Below are 18,638 nucleotides of genomic sequence, written 5' to 3' on the forward strand. Positions count from 1 at the left end.
TCATATACAAGCAGAAATACAGTTATCACACAATGGCTGAGCTGGGATTCATGGATTTTTATCTGGACCAAAGTCTTCAGCAGTGATTGCTGAAGACACTAACATTAGAACCTCTCAAAGGAGTCTGGGTTGAATGCAGAAGACATACTCATTAAGGAGGATGGCTCATTTTCCTCGGTGCTTAAGTTCTTCAAGGTGCAATTACAGATGATGTTTTTGTTACAAGGCACAGCTTTTCCAACCATCATCAAACATCTCACTGATGTGTGGCTTAAGCAGTTATTTCAAGGGTGGAAATTCTATATGGAAAGATAGGAATACCATTTATTCATTCATTGATTCATTCAACACATATTCATTGAGAACCATACCACATGCCCAGTTCACTGTTAAGCACTGGGGTGCGGGAACCCACCCCACACATTTATTCACCATCTGGAGATGTTTCAGTGCCAACTGTTTTTCTGGTAAACAGATTATACTTCCCAATTTTCCCTCCTTTCTCTGAGCCTTTATGTTGCTAGGGGAAGACTTGGTTCACAGGAAGAAGCTCACATCACCCCATCCCCTGGGCAATCCAAGGTTTTTTGTTTTGTTTTGTTTTGTTTCATTTCTGCCAAATATCAAAATAGGCTCCAATGAATGTTTTAGAATAACCTATTGTTCCACCTTTTCATTTCTCCTCTTTCTCCAGAAATATAAAGTGATTCTTCCTTCTCAGCACCCCTCACAGCCCACCCCCACCCCACCCAAAATTTCTGACCTGACACTCCTCCGTTTGCAGGAGCGGCTGGTCACGGAAGGCTGGGATGAGTCCTGTCTTCCATTACGGTCCTGTGTCCCTTGGAGAAAAATCTGTCCGGTGCTTTAAAGTTTACCTAGCTAGTGTTCTGATGTCAAAGAAGTCATAACAAACTGTCCTATTGACTGTTGTCTTTTGGCTGGAGAACTCAAGGTCCCGAAGTGTTTGTTTGAGCATTGTGTAATTATGGGAATTAAAGACCTCATCTTAGGCCATTTGATGTCCCATTCCTCTCCTGAAGCAAGAACCGTGGCTGTTTCCTTCCCAGGTGTTGCGGACTTCCACCAGGTTTTCCCAGCAGACGACTGGGTGCCTGGAGCCACTCTGTCAGCAGACGATCCTCCCTGGGCATTTACCTTCATTCCTCTCTCACCATTCTTACACCACCCGTGATCATTAACCAGTTTCATCCCTGGCAGCCTGAACTCTGACTTTTCACCCAGACTCATCAAAGTATTAGCAATTTAACTTCTAATTCCCAATGTAAATGAAAGAGACCCTCCCCTTTTAAGGTCAGGAGATGTCCTAGGCTTCCAACCTTTTCTCTCTGCTTAAATTCTAAATGTTCTATAGCTTACTATATATGTGGATTTTGTTGAGAGAACCTCTCTGTGTTTTCACAGAGGTCTCTCAATTTAATTAAATGTAAAATCTTATTTGATTAAATGTAAAATGAAAGGTAAGCTTATTGTCTTGAGACAGATTTGAACACTAGTCCCACTGTCACCTTCAATGGCTTCCAGTTCTCAATATGTGTCCCTTGAAACACACCCAAAATGTTCCTGGATATTAAGGTTAAGTGGCCAAATAAGATTGGAAGAGTTGCTCACCCTTGAGGCACACAATGTGTATCAGTGTGTTAAAGGCTCTGAGACATTCAGCAGGAAAGAAATGTGTTCAACCAAGCCATACCCAAGGTTATTGGAACACAGAATAAGTTCTACTTTCAGTTGGTTTTATTTTTCTTACATAAGAACTACAGACATATTATAGATTTAGTGATCCAAGCACACTCTGAGAGGCAGTGGTCTGCCATATAAAGACCAAGAGGGCCCTGAACCTATGTTACCTAGTTGGACTTATTTTTGAGGTCGGGAGGAATAATAAAAGGCTTTTGATCAGAAGATGAGTAGGATTCAGGCTGCCTTGAATTATTAATCTGACCAAAGTTTAATACAGAGAATGAACCTCAGCAGCGGAAGGGAAGGGGCCAGCAAGGTGTCTGGGTCATCAGCCACCCCAAGACTCAAGATGTTCTGCAGGTGACCTGATGTAGTGCTCCCCCTTCCCCACCCTGAAGGGCCCTTTGGAGGATCCCTGTATCCCAAATTCTTGATCCACTAGACACACCCCTCACCATATTTGCAGCTTTTTCACAAGCTGGACCTACTGTGAGCCATTTCAACCCCAATCTAAAAATTTCCCAGGAGCTATCGCATCTGGGAAAGGATTGTATTTTATTTGGTTCCTAATTACAGCCATAGATAAGTGCCCAGTATGCAGTGGACATATTTTGGTGTGCCACCTAAGATTTCAATCCTACTTTCCCCACTCAGGGGCTGTGTGATACTGGACAGATAACAACTCTGAACCTCAAATACATCATTCACAAAGAGGGATGATAACAACAATATCTCACTGGATTATTGTGAAAGTTAAATCAATCAATATTTAAGTGCCTAGAACATAGCATGCAACACATGTAACTATTATTATTATCATCATTGTTTGTTCCACATATACTTTAAACAATTTTGCTACTGAGAGTTGCCACTAGGATCCGTGGCAAATCCACAGCAAACTGGATTTTCAGGCCCCAGATCTCCTTGACTACATTCAAGTTCTTCTAGTTGCCACATCTACCTTCCCCTTTGGTAACATTTACCAATTTAGAATAGTGATGCTAGCTAACCTGTACTATGTGCCAGGCCCATTCTAAGTGCTTTACACGTGTTTGACTTGTTTAAATCTTTCAAAACCTTATGAGGTAGGCACTACTATTAGTTCCATTTGTAGAACATGGGAAGGCACAGGGAGGTTAGGTACCTGGGCCAAGGTCACACAGTAGCTCAATGGCAGAGCTGGGATTCAAACCCTCAATTCAGACTCCTGAGCCCATGCTTATGACCACTACACTACCCTCCCTGCCCCTGGAGGGGTTTGGTGTCTCTTTAGAAATGGGGTGGCATGAGACATGAATATATCTGAAATGATGGGAAGTAGAGGAGGCAGGGGTGGGCACAAGTGAGGCATGGAGAGTAAAACCATCTTTTGGGTGTCATGTAGAGAAAACAACCAGCTAATCAATTAGTCAGGCAAAGCCTAAGCAGTAATCACATTCTGCCCCAGAATGTTCTGGGGTTGGCTGCTCCAGACCCATGGATGTCTGAGTAGGAGGCAGACAGCAGGCTACTACTGCCTGGCAGCAAGGAAGGGGGCCCAGCCAGAACCTGGAACACAGCTAATAGAGCAAAGCTGCTACAGAAGCCTCCTTTCCTGGGCTGCCAAAGGTTTTTGTCATTTATAAAAGAGGGGCTCATCAGGGGGTTTCAAAACCACTGGGATAGAGAACCAGAGGGTGCCTCAAGATCCCTCTGAGATAATGGAATTCTAGGCTGCCAGGTCCCCCTAGGACATCTCCAACAGATCTGGCTCTATCTCAAAATGACAAACAGAACTAACAGCATGCTCATGAGCCAGGCACTTCAAGCTGAACTCTTTCAGGAACCCTCTGCATGGAATTCCGATTATCTCCACCTTACTGATGAGGCATAGAAAAGGAAAGCAGTTTGCCCCAGGACATGTGACTTGCAAGGACTAGAACCAGGGTCTGAGCCAAAGGTGGGAGAAACTCCCATCCACCATAGTCTGGGCACTAGGCATGTGGTGTTGGGACAGGAGTGTCCACACCTGCCATTCACTGATTCCTCCTTGTTGGAGCTGCTACAAAGGGCCCCGGACACATTGCTGCACGTGGCAGGCCATGTCCACACCCTCAATGAGTAATATTTTCTATTCTTGCAAAGAGAAGCCATCAACGATGAGAGCTTAGCAAATGACAGGGACATAGATGGAAAGAGGGCACCCTCAGACGCTGGAATGAGAGTACCTGCATGTTTCTCCTCGCCACACCCCACAAGCAGAGGCCAGAGTGAAAGCAGTTCTTGGAACAGCTTCTGCTCTAAAACCAAGAACACCATATGTCCTTGACACAAAAAGACAGAAGACAAAGTCCCCACTGTCCTGGCACTGGTGTCCAAGAGGCTGCCAAACACACACTCAGCATTTTCTCAGGAGCCTGGGGGTGGGACGTGGGTGGGGGCTTGGTGAGAGTGAAGCAACCAAAAGTTTCCCTTCATGTTGCTCTCACAGACATTTCTGGAAGGGGTCAGTTCTGGGTGATTCATCATTTACCCAAGCAGATTCACACTGAGAAGTCAGTTCAGGTCCTCTGGTTAAAAATAAATCTCTACTCACCCATCTTCTTATTAATATTCTATAAGTGTATTAAGGACCTTCAGCTAATAGTGAGAAAATGTACCCAAGAGTTGCTACACCGGCTGTAAACAATTTGGTGTGAGTAACTCTGTAAGTAAGCCTTTAATTTTCTTTTCAAAAAGTTATAGGGTAACACTAAGTGCTAAACAATCCATCCAAGTGGCGCCCTGCTTGGACAGTCTGCTGGCATTTGAGCTCCACCCACTAACTCTGCCTCAGTTTCTTCATAGGTAAAATGGATCGATCGCAGTACCTACCTTACTCATAGCTTAATATGCACATATCCTTAGGATGGTGCCCAGAGCATAACATGCACTTGGTACAAGTTAGTTATCACTATGCAAATTCAATCCAGTTTATGATATTTATGGTAATGATTAACTGTCATTTATTCCTCTTACTATGTGCCAGCCACAGGGCTGAGAGCTTATAGGCATAGCATGATTTAGTCCTTAAGACCATCCGAAAAAGTGGCTATTACACTTGTTTCAGAGACAAGAAAATGGAGAGTCAGAGAAGTCCACACCTGGTGGATGGCAGAGCAGGGCTGAAACCCACAGCCATGTAAACTCACAGCCAATGTTATGCAACCTTATGGCCTGGCAAGAGCAAGACTATGAAGCTGGCAGGAAAGAAAACCTGAGCATCCCTGTTTAACAGGTGAGGAAGATGAGGCAGAGAGGTTCAGGGATGAAAACACATCCAGTTTTTTTTTTTCTCTCAATACTATGCTATAAATTTCAAAGAGGCTGGGACAGGAAATGATACTGATGGCCCCAGAAACAACTGGCCTTCTCTCTCAACCGAATAATAAAGCAGAGGCATTTCTAGTCCCTGTGAGAGTGGGTGGTCTCCATGCCATTTTTGTACCTCCTCTATGAGCCCCAAAGCCCTTGGCCTTATTCCTCACACATGACTGAGCTCATGGTAAAGCTGATCTAACTTCAGTTCTGCAATCTGGCCTTTCTGAGTGTGAGAAAGCTCTGAGGTCATTTCCAACATCAGCTGTTATAGCATTCCTGAGTCTCCACAATCATCAGGGGTTATATTCAACATGTGGTGATCCCTCATCTGGAAAACTCCTCCTCATCTCTTCATCCTTTAAACATTACTCAATTATCTCTGCTTCTGTACAGCCTTCCCTGACCATCCCCACCTCTCAACAGAACTGATGTTCCTCCCTCCTGAACTATGTCTGTTTCCTTGACATGTTTCAAATGTTGCAACACAGGATCCTCCATAAAGCTATGAGCAACTCATCCAGGCACCTAGTTTATTTCAATTCTTTGGGAATCAGCAATACATGTATGATATGCATCAGTGGTTCTCCATAGGGGCAATAGTTTGCTCCCTACAGGACAGCTGACAACGTCTACAGACATTTCGGGTTGTCTCAGCTGGAGGTGGGGAGATGCTACTGGCATCTTGTGGGTAGAGGCCAGAGATGCTGCTAAGCACCCCGCAGTGCACAGAGACAGCCACCCCCTCAGCAAAGAATTAGCCAGCCTTGAATGTCAATGATGCTGAGGTCCAGACACCTACCTGGTAGCTCCAATCAAGCACCACCCACATGGCTGACTTAAGGGTTTACTGCACTTTATACAGAGCTCAGGGTCTACAGAAAATTGTATTTTGGCCCCCAGTTATTTGTGGCACCTCTGTGAGAGGATTATACTGCCCCATCCCTGAAGACAAGATATGCCTGGTGTCTGGCTTTGGCCAGTGGAATGAGAGCTTGTCACGGATGCTCTTGCTGCACTACCACTCTTATTTGCCTTCTCTCTCTAACACACACCAGCCAACTTCCAACTGTCCGAGTTTGAATCTCTTTGCCGGAGGGCTTTCTCAAAAGCTGGAAGGCTACTCTGCCCCCAGAAGTGCTGGGCAATTGAAACCCCCCAGGAGTAGCCCTCAGCCAATGACTGTATGTGTAAATATACCATCTCCCTTGTTCCTTGAAAGGATAATGCTGAGCATCTGATTTGTCAGGTCTCTGAGAGGTCCCCATGACAAATTGTCTACAGTGGTAGTGGGCTTAATAATCTACCCTCTCTTGGCCTCTTCCATTTTCCCACTCCCTACTGGTATTTCCTGAAACTCCCAAATAAACTTGTGCTGGAATCCTTGTTCTGGAATCTGCTTCTAGGGACCCAAACTGACACAGAGTAGAAGTAACTTATGTCCTTTCCCAGCAGAAGCATCAAGAACTTGCATGTGGCTCTGTCATTGCTGTTTTTCCCTCTGCTATAAGCTGACCCAAGAGGGCTGCTCCTCCAGCCTGGGTCCCACATGAAGGAAATACAGAGGACACCTGCAACTGGTCTGCAACCAACATGTAACAGAAACAAAGAACATGCTTTCTTGGTTGTAAGCCATGGGGACTTGGGGGTTGTTGTTACTGAAGCATAACCTGGTGAAAGCTGACTAATACAGGGCTTATTAGTCCTACGGGGACCTTTCTTACTGACTCTATTACAGAAGACCTGGGCTACCTTCCTCCAAAACGATACTTGTTGAAGGGCAAAGCCATAGAGCACAGCCTTGTCAGGGCCTTGCAGCTGAGGTTCACTTCCCTCCCTCTGTGCAGTTTTCCTGTAACTCACAGGTGCCTTGCACAGTGCTGGGAACCAGCAAGCACCTAAGCTGGCAGACTGAACCAGAACTGTCTGTGGTTTACCACAGGCCACTTCAGGCCTGTTGGGGGAAAGAGCCCAAAGATGAAAATCTTGGCCTGGAAATGGATAAAAGCATTAGTCCCACTGTAGCTAGGTGCCCTTGGGAAATCCCTTCCCCCAGCCAGAGCCTCCCATTTCTGACACAGAATCTGACCCTGAGATCTAAGTTCCATCCCTGATACTTAGCCTGCATGGTTCAAGGAAGACAAAAACCAGCTTCACCTTCTCCAACCCCTCCTTTATCTAGCAGCCTTCAGAACAAGCTAAATTCAGGTCCCAAATCTCAAGGTAAAGACTGTCTCATCCAATTTACAAATGGCTCATTTCTTTCCTTTTCCCCTATTAACAGACTGAGACTTGGTTGCAGTTCCCTTCCCTCTGCCCTTGACATTTACTGAGTATGAACCACACTGTTCCCATCAAGCTGAAACCCACCTGCAGTCTCATAGCATTTCCCACTTGAGTATGAGTCACTCCCATGGGTCATCGTTATTTCTGCGACCACCTCCACTATTACCAATTTAATAATGTTTAACACTGATGGATTCTTTGTACTTCAATAAATGTGTCCTGCAAGGAACTTTTACAGTACTACTATCAATGAAACTCGGTCTCACTTGTCATAAGCAGACAGTGGGCATGAACATGAACATGACAGAAAACATTTGGTTTGGCTCCTAGCTAGATATTGTTCACTGCAAAAGCTTTTGCAGCCTGTCCTCACTTTGTTAAAAAGGAAAGTTAGATGGTTTTAGGACAGTGGTAAAGACAGGGCAGAGCACCTAACCAAGGTTTCAACCTTGTCAAAAATCAGAAAGATTGAAAGAGATTTGAAAAGGAAATAATTTTCCCACTATGTCATGCTACATGACTTAATTGAGTGTCAGGTCACCCCCAGTCACTGCACGTGCCCCCTAAAATCACCTTTGATTTCATCAGGGCGTCCATTTCTCATTTTGAGTAAAGCTGCCTTATTTCCCTGGATCCTTACCACAGTTTGGTTTGGTGATTAACAGCTCAGACTTGACAGGCTGTCAGATTCAGGTCTGAGACCTACTCTACCAATTCCTAGCTGCACAACTTTGGCAGTCACTAAACCTCTCTGAGTTCCTGTTTGCTCATCTGCAAAATGGGGATAATCATAGCCTACACCTCCTAATATGACAACCTTAGAAAACTGTTTAACACTTAGTCATGCCCACTAAATGATGGTTATCATTATTATTTATTATTGTCAAATCTGTACAGTAGGTATTTTGATACCCATTCTACAGGTGAAGAAAGTGAGGGAAATTGAGTAATCTGGCAAGGTCACAGAGCCTTGCTTTTCCCCTCTACTAAGCAACTGCCTTAAAGAGCAGCAAGGGTTGTCATAGATATTTTAAGTCAGGTATTTTTATTCCTGTCCTATTTTGTTTTTCCTGACTTCACAGGCTTGCTTAGTTGCCTCCCATTAAAAAACAGAGGAGACTGGGGTATGGGCATAACCAGTCAATTGGAGCAGATTCAGGCCCAGTTGGTGATGTGCCTACATGTGCTTGGCCCCCAAAGTGTGCCAACTTTCCCTGGGACTTACCACTTCACGGAGGAGAGCAAGTGAGGGCAGAGACCTCCTCTAACACCACTTCGAGAGGCCTCAGTACATGCAGAGCCCTGCCACTCGTCGTGATGGGGGTGAGCGTGGATGACACTGTCATTCTTGTACCTTTTTATTTTTAGTGGTCCATTTATACATTTCTCACCTTATTTGAATTACATTCTACTTCAGATCACCATCTGCAAAGAGCACTTTAAAATTATAGAAAAGCACAAGGTTGGAAGGGAGGAAGCATATTATATATATTGCATGCTTTCCCTTCCCACATCCTCTCTGGTTTTCAAATATCAACATCAAGTTCTCCTCTGGAGTTTACAGTGTGGGGTCAGCAGAAATAACATCCCAGAATGGATTTTTCTTTCCTACTGCCTTCCCAGAGCCTGGTGGCTCTAGGTACTAAAGTAATACTGAGGGGTCTTTTGTCATGAAACTCAAAGCAATGGGAATGGGGGAGTGGGAGTTAGACACTCTTTCAGCATAAGAATGACAAGTTCCATTTCAGCACCGCCCACAGTTCTGTGTTGTAGGTTCTCCGTCCAGAGGCTTGAACCCATTTACACAGCTCAAGGCTCCTATCAGAAGCCCTGTACCTCCCTCCTACTCCCAAACTGAAGCAAAACAAATGTGCAGAGAATGAATGGAAATCCATACTGGAAGCTGGAAATAAAAAGACATGAGGCCTTGGGGATAAAGAGCTAACTTGTCCAAGGGACTGGGGAGAGGGGACCCAGGCTGCTCCTGACCCACCACAGAGTTATACCCAAGATGCACCCCAAGAGTGGGTGGCTGAGGTGTGAGCCTGTGTTGGGAGGTCCAGGACAGGAGGAACAGTCCAGAAAAGCCACTCTGCATCCCCTGTGCCTGCTGGACCCTGTTTGGCTTGGATTTGATCACTTGATTCTGAAGCAAAGGACTAGCTGGACATTCTCGGGAGGCCCCACGAGGGTCCTGGCTCGCTGGCAGCCTAAGAAGTTGAGTGCTATGGTTAAGGGTGTCCAAGGTTGCAGTGGGATGGGACATTTGTGGGAAGCAGAAGGGGGGATATTCTGGGTGAAAACTTATGTTCTCCTATGTATGACAAGAACTATGTCAAAGCTTGTCAAAGCACTGTCCCTAACATGAGATCACTCAAGCCCACCAGAGCACAGCACAGTCATATACAGGGGCCTGAAAAGACCTTGGCATTTCCACGTCAGAGTGTGATACAGTTATTCTGGATTTCCTTAGTCTGCATATTCTGCCTTCTGTGCTACCCATGCAGGCCATACAGGACTAGAGCCCGTCTTCTGAAAGCTGATAATCATAGTTGATGGCGGGAGGTGTGTGGTGAGGCAGGGGCTGGTGTAGGATGGTGTGGCAGTAACTCACACACATAATTAATGCTAATGAAGATCAGAATATGGCAAGTATCCCTAGCCAGTGAAGTAAGGACCAATCCACCAGAAATAAGGTAGTGAGCGCATCTGCTTGAAGAAATAAGCAATGGTAAGATTTTAACCTACATGTAATCCTGGGTCGGGGGCAGAAAGAGGACACTTCAGGCAGAGGGAAGAGGCTGGGCAAAAGCATGGAGGGGGAAAGTGCATGGTACCTTCAAGCAGGCTGTCCCATAGGTAGTGTCAGCCACCTAACTGCTAACTCTTACTCTTGCACTGAAACCGTGGGCTGGGCACAGAGCTTAACAGAGAGCATCTGATTCAATCTGCACAATACCTTCATGTGGAAATACTATGGTACTAGTCCTGTTTTTTAGATGAGAAAATTGAGGTTTGACCTTGCTTATGGTCAAGGAAGTAATAGCTCTAAGACCTGAGTCTCAGTCTGCATGATTCCAGAGCTCATGCTCTTCACACTGCACTAGGGCAGGTGATGAGGGAGGGAGGGGCACAGAACAGCCCACTGCCTCTTCCTACTCACCTGTTATGGTGGTCCACCTGTAGTTCATGCCAGGCTATACTTAAGAAACAAGTCAAGACTTTCTTTTGAAATGACTGCCTGAGTTACTTCAGCTTTCAAGTGAACAAGGATAATGCTGGCTTGGGGATACCTATGCCCCACCAGCCAAGAGAGAAGCATGCTGGATTCTTGACACTCAGCAGCCTGATGGATGGGATTTATGGGGTGAAAGAGAAGCCCAAAGAATGAAACATGTGTTACAAGGTATTTCTGTGGTTTAGGGGGAGGTAGAGGGACTCTCCCACGTAGAGCAAAGAGTAAAGAGATGCTCAGCAGGAGAATTAGTGCAATGGAGAGAAAGGTGGGATCTCTTTCTGCTCCAGCTCAGTGGCTGCCTCATTAGCAGCAGATGGCTGAGGGGAGAAATGCACAGGCAGGAAGAGTACCCAGGGCAGTTTCCAGTCCCAGAAAATAGGTGGCCGGCTAGAACTTCCATGACCTCCCAGGCCAAGAAAAGGATGAGCTGGAACATGGAATATGTGAAACTCTTCCCTTCCTGTTCAATAAATCAGTGAGGATGCAGAGAACCCAAAACAGTGGCACCACCCTCTCCCTTCAGCAGGGTGAGTTTGGAGCTCTTTTGAGGAGATGGAACGAGTTGACTCTGGTCCTGCACCTGTAAGCCTGGTGGCTACCCTCAGTGGGGAGGCCCTTGTTTTATCATCCTGAGCAATTTACCACCCCTGACTTAACACCGACACTTCCAATACACGTCCCATTTCCTTGCTTCCTTATTTTCATTTGCCTCCTGTTTATGGCCTCCCCTTGCCACCTGGATATGGCACTAACTCGGCCATAATTCACATTTGCTCCCTCCCTGGACAAGTATCTGCTGTGGTCCAGCTGGGCCCTCAGAATATCACCTCTCTGTTACCAGTGGATTGGTCTCATTTCCTTGCTGGCCCTCATATGATTTTGGTGGCCAATGGCTGCTGAGCTAGAGTCTACATCTGTAGAGCAAAGTAAAGCTGACTGGGCCCCTGAGAAGCTGAATTTGACCCTGTGACCTTAGTATCACCAGGTGAGGGAATTTTCCTTAGTAACATAGGTGAGGGAATATGCCAATGATACCTCAGAACCTTAGCAAAGGAAAACTCTATGACCTCCTTTAATGTCTTCAGGAGGAGACAACATTTGCAATGATGGTCAAGGCATCACTTTTATAGTTTTCATTCTTTACTGAACAGTCAGAAATGCAACTAGCTGAATGAATGTGCTTGACTTCTTGCTAATGAAAGGGCACTCACACAGCCATCATCTGGGAGACAAAAAGGCAGTCTCAGATTCCACTCTGATCTATGGAATGAGAAAATGCATTTCTAACAGAACCTTTACATGATCCTTAAACACATCAAAATTTAAGAAGCACTATTCTACCTGATCTCGAATCTCCTATGACCGGGCTACAGGTTTAAAATGTTTCTTAACATGAAAAAACAAAAACGAAACAAAACAGCAGCAGCCTGAGAGCTACGAAGCCCCTAATCCTCTTGGAAGTTTGTGGAGGAGTCTGAGAGTCTGGGGTACAATCTGGTTATCCCTCAGCCCTTGGTGCCTTTACCACTGTCTGCAGCTCCCAGAGGTGGGCATCGTGCAGGAGGGGAGAGGGGTGAGCAAAGAGGCAGCTTGGAGAGGAAGCGGAGAAGGAATGGAAAGGGAAGAGAAGGAAGTGTGCCTGGTCAAGAGTAATGACAAGGCTGTCCCCTGGTCATCCATCCCGCTGGGCAGCCACGCCTGCTCCCTGCTGTCTTTTCTCTTAGACGTGGATGCAGCTTTCATCCACTTCCAGATGAACCTAGAATCTCATCACTTCACACAGGACCCACCAACAGCTCACGCCCCCAGCTGCCGCCTGCCCTGTTACTGGCCACTCATGATCTCAGCACGTGTGTGAATCCCATCTCCCCTGCCTCAGTGGTTCTGAGCCCAGGCATGGGGCCCACGTTTAATCTCCCTGAGCTAGATGATAAACTTCTCTACTTTTTTTAGTATCTCCCAAGTACATACACCATACATCTGGCTTGGCCCCATGCCTCCCAGACTTAGAGCATGGTTAGAAATTCAGGCCTGGGTGCTGCCCAGGACCCACCAAAGCAGCTCCTGAGCTGTGTCTGGGGCATGGAGAAGGCCTCGTCTCTGAGATGGTGACCAGAACAAAGCCTGGGGGAACACCAGGGGCCTCCAGTCACAGAGGGAGGAAAAGGGCTTCTGGGACCAGGGAACAAAATGCTAACTGCTTCCTGCTCCTTGTCCCTCCTCAGCTGACCTTTTGCACTCCCTTCTCCCTGCACACCTGCTCTCAGGCCTCAGGGCACACAGCCAAGCTGCTATTTCCATAACAGGGTTGAGCCCCTTCATAAGTTGGGCAGACCCAACAGGGACTCCGGTCACGAGAACCTGCCCCAGACTCCCACACAACAGGTCCCAGGGACCAAGCATGGGGACAGGGAGCAGCTAGTTCTGGGCAGGCAGGAGGCCAGGCTGCGGGTGCGGGAAAGAAACCAAAAGCAAGGGCCAGAGAAGCAGAACCAAAGGTCAGAGGTGCAGGGTGCCTTTAAAGGGAAAAGGAGTGAAGACACCAGAAATGGAGGAGCTCAGACACAGAGGGCTGTGGCTGCGCTGTATCAAAGTGAAGAGCTATGGGTGACCCCCTCTGCTGTCTGGGGGTTGTAGGGTAATGCAGCATGGGCAGGGGTACACTAGTCTGGGAACTAGGCAAGGTGTCCGTAGCCCAAGGTACAGAATGCCGCGTCAATGATTGACAAACCCTAGAAGCTGCATCCCAGAATCAGTACACCACGAGCCAGAGGAAACAGAAATCAGATCATGAGATTAATAGCAGCTAAAGTTTACTGAGCATTAACTCCAAGTCAGGCACATTGCTAAGTGCTTTATACAGATGATCTGATTTAACCTTCACAGAAACCCTCTGAGACCCCATGGCAAAGAACATCATGAATAAGAACATGGGCTACAAAGCTAGGGTTTGAATTCTGACTCCTCTGTATCTTAGCTCTGTGATCTTGAGCAAGTTCCTGAAATTCTCTGTTTCTCAGTTTCCTTATCTGTAAAATGGGAGCATGTTAGTAGTTTATACAGTTGTGATGAGGATTAAATAAAACAATAGAGGTAACATTTAAAGTGGTATCTTACAGAGAATAAAGCCTCAACCAATTTATCATAATTACAACTATCATTACCCCCTTTTAGAGACAAAGAAATGAAGGCACAGGGATCTAAGAATCTGAAGTAATGGGGGCTGGGAATCAAACCCAGCCAGGATTTCTGGAGTTGAGTGTGTAACCATAATGCCACGCTGCCTCCCATCAATTCAGAGGAAGAAGGGGGCCAAGGTCAGAGGCACAAAAGAATGCAGACCAAAAGGAACGGAAACATACAGCAGAGAAGGGGAGCCTGGAGACTGAACTTCCATGTGGTCCTGGCAGCCAACATTCAATCCTCCAGTTGCAATAGGTTTTCTAAGGGAACAAGAGGACCATGCCCAAAAGCCGGGTCAGAAACCAAGCCTGAACTTGCAAATGTCATTTCTAAGATGAGACACCAGGCTATCACTAGGCCTGAGCTTCATGGGGGAGGGTTGCAGAGGGTGCAGTAATGGTAACTGCTATAACATACTGAGCAATCACCAGAGCAGGGCACTCTTCTAGATGCTTTGTGGCTTAACTCACTTCATCTTCACCACAACCTTAAGAGTCTGTATATATTATCCTCATTTTGTAGACAAAGACATTAAAGCACGGAGAGGTCAAGTAATGTTCACAAGGTTACACAGCAGGTAAGTCACAGAGCCAGGAACAGAACTCAGGCTCCATGCCTCCTGAGACCACACTCTTAGCATCTTAAGCTTGAGGATCTATAACGTTCAGACAGGCTAGCCTCAGAAATGAAGAGATAACTTATTAGGCCCTGAAACATCCATTTGTCACTAGATCCCTGGCCTGGGCAATAACGTAAATGGAGAGTAACCAACTAAAAAGCTAGAAATGGAGAAAAAAAATCAGATTATGCCAAACTGAGAGGCATCCCACAAAATAATTGTTACTTCAAAAGTAAAAGGTCATGAAATGCAAGGGAAGACTGAGAAACTTCCATAGACGGAAGGAGCCGGGACAGCTCAGTGCCATGTGGGATCCTGGATTGGATCAGACCCCAGAACTGAAAGAGGACCTTAGTGGAAACATGAGGGAAATCCAGATGGATCTGTGTTAACAGCCTGGAGTAAGGTTAACAGCTGCAATCAATGGTTCATAGTTACATAAGATACTACTGTTCCAGGAAGCTGAGTGTGGGTGCACGGGAACTCTTGTATAATTTTTGCAGTTCTTCCTTTAAAATTATCTAAATATCTTTAATTCAGTATTGAAATACTGAAAAAAATGAGAAAAATGCAAGTGACAAAAGCATCAAAACCACCGACGTTCTCAGTGGGTAAATAATGTGTTTATTTTTGTAATTATAATCAAATTACATTGCTTCCATCTATATGAATAAGTACTCATCTTGTTTTCACATTAAATCTGTTTTAAATTGTTCATAACAACAACAGAAAAGCTGGCAGTGATGAGATTTAGAAACCTGGATCTTCTCAGAAGAACAGATTACTGATACACACCTCAAGATATGAATCTGTCATCTGTCCCTCTTTGACTCACATCCTCAGTGCCGCTATTCCACAGATCTAGTCAACCCCTCCACACTGCTGGCTGCTGCCCAAGAGAAGCCTGGATCACTTGGAGGTTGCAGGGCCACTTTGTAGGTAGGGTGAGCTTCTAGAAATGCAGCAGGTGTGGTACCCATGGAGGAGTGGGCAAGCCCAGGAGACTGTGTCTTCATGAGGGTTAGGAAGGTAGCAGCCAGAGGGGTAAAGGAGAAACAGGGGCGTGGGTCTCACTAACTCTGTGCAGGGCACTGAGGTAAACATTCTGCTTGCATTAACTCCTTTAATTAACTCTCTACAGCCCTAGGAAGAAGGAACCATTATTATCATTCCTATTTCATAGATCAAGAAATTGAAAATCAGAGAGGTTAAAAAACTTCCCAAAGGTACACAGCAAGTTAGCAGTAGCGTTGGAATATAGTGTGAAAACTGTGTGTCTTGAGAGGCCATAGACATCTCTTTCTTTGTTGACTTCCTTTTCTCAACCAAAATTGGGCTATGGCTATCAAGTCATCCTCTGGTTGGTCTTCAGCTCAGACAGCAGGATGCAGAGTGAACAAGATGGACATCACAGAGCACACACTACATAGCAGATGTTCTACATCCATCATTCTATCTGATCATTACAAAAAGCAAGTGACTATCAACTCCATATTCAAATGAAGCAACTGAGTCTCTGAAAGGTTAAGAAACCAGACAACAAAGTGGCCGCACCAGAATTGAAGATCTTCTTAATAGCAAAGCCCATGCTCTCCCCCTTCATCCTATTTCCAAGGAAGGCTCACAACGTGAAGGAAAAAAACCCATCAAGCAAGTAGGAACAAATGAACCTCCTCTCAACAACCCCAAAAATGTAGTAGCCCTCAGAGACAAGCCCAAGTAGGAACACTCACGCAGACTTTGCCATTCCCAGCTGATGCTGCCCATCCCGTCGATCAAATCCAGATAATGCAGCTCCTAAACAACTAGAATCATTTTTGTTTGTTGGTTGGTTTGTTTTGCCTATTTTCTTTTGTTTTGGGCTTATATCAACTATTTTAGATACCATGACCAAAATTATTTAGAAAATTTCAAACACCCCTCTCCTTCATTTCCATGTGGATTTCTCTTTAAGAAAGGCAGATTCATAGTCCATTTCACTAAACAGGCATTTCTAGAAGAGAACACTTACTTACACATGGTAAATGGAACTAGCATGGCACTTAAAGTTCCTTTAGTGACTTCCACCAGAACCATAGAGCCACACTGAACCAGAAAAGCTCCCCTAAATCCAAACCCAGTCCATTGGTTTCACACTTGGAAATATAATCAGCAATACCATTGCCTCCCAGCCCAAAAGCAAAATGACAATTTAGGATTCCACATTCTGAAAGGAAAAGCAATATGCAAATGTAGGAAAGGACAGAATCCCCAGATCCTAAACTCAGGCTCAAGTAAAAGTTACCCTACACCTTCATATAACATCGCTTCAGGGACTGATTATTCTGAAGCCTTGTTTGGGTAATGATACACTCAGGGACCCTGCCTTCTGGGAAGGGAGCAATCTCAGAGCAGCTCACGGCTGCATATTATACATCTTCCACCAAAGGCAGAGAAAAGGCCTAAAAAGAATCTTAATGCTGGCTGATCTGAAGCAATTTAAAATTGTCACAAACCTGGGCTGATTTTTTTAAATCTTCTTCTCTGAAGAGCTCACCCTTTCTATTCACATCAGCAATTTGTGTCTTTATGAGCAACTCTATAAGACCAATGCCCTTCTTTTTCATGAAATTTAACTGCTCAGCATAAGAACTCTTCCAAAATGTGTTGGAACTGAGAAGGGCCAGAAGAGCAAAAATAGCTCTTTGCCTGTAACTGAATGTTTCAATCGGATTGATAAACGGTGTGCTTTGAACTTACTGCTCACAAAACCAACAAGAATGTAAAAGAAAAGATTGTGTCCATATAAACATATAACCCTTGGTTCTCTTTGATTAAACTATTAGAAGTCAAGTCTGTACAGATGCAGTGAAAAGTTGGCAATTATCTGGCCATCTTGGAATGGGTAATTTGGTTAATTTTAGCTCTGGAAGGAGAAGGAGAAGATGGAATGATAAATCTGAAACCCCAACGCCTGTGGATTATATGCATTAAAATCTGTGACACACACAACAGTGTCTGGCATGTAGGTAGTGCTACAGATATGTTAGCTTTTGCTGCTGCTATTATTGTTACTAATATTGTTATTAGGCTGCCCAGATCCACAAGGCTATTCAAATCCTTCACTACATTTAGTGAATTCAATTGAAATAAGTAATGCAGGTTGTTTTTTCTTAAGAAAGCTAACTTGACATACTGGGTGAGCAAACTCCCACCCACAAAGAGCAAGGTGCCCCTGCCTCTGACATGTTACTAGGGAGAGACCACCTAGCAATTTGGGAGTTTAAAAGCCTTTACTTGAGGCTTGAGAAGATGCCAAGGACTTTCCATGAGAACCAGCCTAGAGAGAGACATTTGATCGCATTTTTCAATGAGAAGCATATGTCCAGAGTACATAAACTTCCTCCACTCACGTATGGATGGAAACAATGCTAAGAACATTCTGTCCCAAGAACTTACTCATGCTTATGCTACAAGTCTTAACTTTTAAATTTAAATCCAAGAATCCTGCCATACACCAGATGAAAGTTTGGATGAGACAAACTCCAAATGTTGCTCTGAAAACAACTTCTGGGCAATCTATTAATCACGTGGCAATTCCCAACAGCTAAAACAAATGTTTGACGTAGACCAGGCATCCACAGAGTTGGGTAAGAGGTGTGTTGTTTTCTCCTCCCTGTGATCATCACCGGTGACATCTAAGAGAGGGCAATTAAGCACCAACAGCAAAAGCCTTTACTTGCATGTTTATACTGTGCTCAGGTTCATTATCTTGTTAAGGGGACATTTGATTCTTCCAGACAAGCTCTAAAGGTCAGATCTGTAGTGAATTACATCTTTTCATAACCCACCTGATCTTATCATTTAATCTGTTGGCGAGGTTTCAAAAAACCAAGTGCTCACTGGTTTGATAAGACAACCAGGCAGGCAGGTTCCCACACTGTCGATTAAGGACATGTGATACCAACACCCTTAGCAACTCAGTTCCATAAAATGGAACACACGCCTCCATGAAATTAGAGAACCTCAGTTCCCTGGATGCTTCGACTCCACAGAATTCCATAGGAAGGGAAGCGGTTTTTGCTTTGCCTTTGAAAAATAAGCCAGGCTGTGGCCCTGGTCATCTGTGAGCACTAACCTTCTCCGAATATGGTCCTCAGGCCTCTTCATGGATACATAGGTGAGAGTTACTCTAGGTGATCTCTTGTTAAAGAATTTTATTTTAAATCCAAGCTACTCTCTGCTGCTCCCTGGACTGCCTTGATCTCTTGACACATCTTAGTTCAGGTCTAC

The 18,638-nt window shown here is 45.0% G+C and overlaps 1 protein-coding gene across 4 annotated transcripts in view; it reads right to left on the reverse strand.

Annotated features, from left to right (window-relative positions):
* Positions 1-18,638, reverse strand: part of SLC1A2 (solute carrier family 1 member 2) — a 140,851-nt gene that overhangs the window by 89,191 nt on the left and 33,022 nt on the right. The window contains exon 1 of one of the 4 annotated variants that reach the window (XM_036891760.2): positions 764-1,095. The exons of the other annotated variants lie outside the window; for them this stretch is intronic. The gene's annotated coding sequence lies outside the window, so the exon portion shown is untranslated. Of the gene's footprint in view, positions 1-763; positions 1,096-18,638 lie in introns of those variants that run through there. 4 annotated transcript variants of the gene reach the window in all.

Source organism: Manis pentadactyla, chromosome 9, assembly GCF_030020395.1.
Source record: "Manis pentadactyla isolate mManPen7 chromosome 9, mManPen7.hap1, whole genome shotgun sequence".
NCBI classification, from domain to species: domain Eukaryota; kingdom Metazoa; phylum Chordata; class Mammalia; order Pholidota; family Manidae; genus Manis; species Manis pentadactyla.